The sequence below is a fragment of the Oratosquilla oratoria genome, chromosome 9 (assembly GCF_046742065.1).
Source record: "Oratosquilla oratoria isolate Oo_2021 chromosome 9, ASM4674206v1, whole genome shotgun sequence".
NCBI lineage: Eukaryota > Metazoa > Arthropoda > Malacostraca > Stomatopoda > Squillidae > Oratosquilla > Oratosquilla oratoria.
In genome coordinates this window covers 70,174,499-70,176,582 of record NC_134785.1, presented here as the reverse complement: position 1 = coordinate 70,176,582, position 2,084 = coordinate 70,174,499, and positions in this window count along the sequence as shown.

The following is a 2,084-nucleotide window of genomic DNA, read 5'->3' as shown; positions in this document are numbered from 1 at the left end:
ATTTGGATTGAATATATGTGTGTGTATACATACATATATATATACATATATATATATATATATATATATATATATATATATATATATATATATATATATATATATATATATATATATATATATGGGGGTGCTATCTTAGAAATAAACTAATTTCTTAATATTTTATTTAGCATGGCGTCCCCCATCCTGAAGAGGATCCCTCAAATGGTAAGTCAATGCATCGACAAAAATCTACTTGATTATGAGTAATATATGATAAAAAATTATCATAACCCAATTTAATGAAAAGTTCATAGTGCGCGATGAAATTGCATTTATATTGTGAGTAAAAACGTATTCGTTGCAACTCAACATTCCTTGAAAACATTATACAAATTCCTGAACAACACACATACACACTTTCTGATATTTCATATTTCCTATCTTATTTTTTGTCAATATATATATTTTTTTTCTTCCAGAGCAATTACTTAGACAATTCACCACTCGTAAGTAGAGCTACTCTATCCCGTTCAGTTGAGGGGGCGAAGGGGAACATACCCGAACAGAACGGGGTCGGTCTCAAACCAAAAAGGTTTCGCTGAAGTCTTCCAGCTATTTAAAATTACCTCTACTACAAACCCACATCAAAATGTCGGGTACCTAGGCAATAGTTGCCTAGTGAAAATGTGGAGCTACGAGCAAATAATCACCATTTATTTGAGCTTAATTTTTTGTATGATATTTATCAATTAACCTGTGCTGACTATGCCCACATTTTCAATTGACCGCTGAACAACTGCCAGCCAAGAAAGTGTCCTTCTCCCACTGGGCATGCGTCGGCCATTAGAGCAAATCGTCAGACAGTTATATTTACATAATGAATGTCGTGTGATGTCTGCTTTAACAAAGTTCAAACAACATCCTAACATATACTAAAGGGGTCTATATATATCATTTTATCCTTTTGCCCGGTTTTAAGACAGGACTACCTTTAACTTGGATTACTAAGAGTGCATTTGACGAGTAACCATTAATGACCGGAGTAGATTTAACATACATCCATATTCTACAGAAAAATGAGTTTTATTTGCTTACAAAACCGCACATGGTAGTTGTTTTGGTCAACTACTTTATTCGCTTTTGTTGATTGAATCTGTTGACTTAGCAGAAATGACACTTGACCTATGTTGTTTCCAAATACGCTGAATTGTCTGGTTTAAGATAGAATTAAATTAAAGGTGTCACTATATTGACCAAAAGAATCTTTGAGTTGATTATTGTGTCCATCTGGTCTGATAATTTTACGCTAAAGTGCATTTCTCTCTCTTCCACTTTCTTTATCTGTTTACTCCACAGCGTATTTGATAACTAATTTTGCTTGCCCCCAAACAGTCTGCCACGCATTAGGAAAAGTGTGCGTACCTGTTTCCAACTGTACTGAACTGGAGGCGTCCCCTGCTGAGGAGGAGGATATGCAATGTCCCGACGGCGAAACCTGCTGCACTCCGTGAGTAGGCTAGTTGGTGCATCGGGTGCATTATTTCTCTCCCCGTTGCGTCTTATCCGCAATGCAACAATTGTCTACGTTCACACTTATTATCTATTTATTAATGGTAAATGTTTTGACAAAATGTGTAACAGTAACAAAGTTTGTTGAGGAAAACTTGTTAACATTTGTAGCTTTACCCCACAATGACGCAAACCAAGTTTGACATTTCATTTATCGAAAAAAAAATATATCAAATCTGGTTTGTGAGATGGATCGTTGACCAAAGAATCATATTTCGTCAAATCGGGCATGTTAAACCCGCTTACTCACTTGAACTGATTTTTTTTCAGTCAATAGGATCGGCTACGGAGCATCGGGACCGACGATTCATACATGACTGGATTCAGCGTAGAGACTTGGACACTTGACATTCTTATTCTTCCACGCACTCTTTGGTTTCTATCTTCCTTTGCACGCCGACGAAATCATCACGGCAATTAATTTCCATCGACGTCAGGGAGCCAACGAAAGCTCGACATGAAAAGAACTGCTAACATCAGATTTATTTTGTTTTTCACAATGAATGCATGCCAAACGAGAACTAAATTACCAT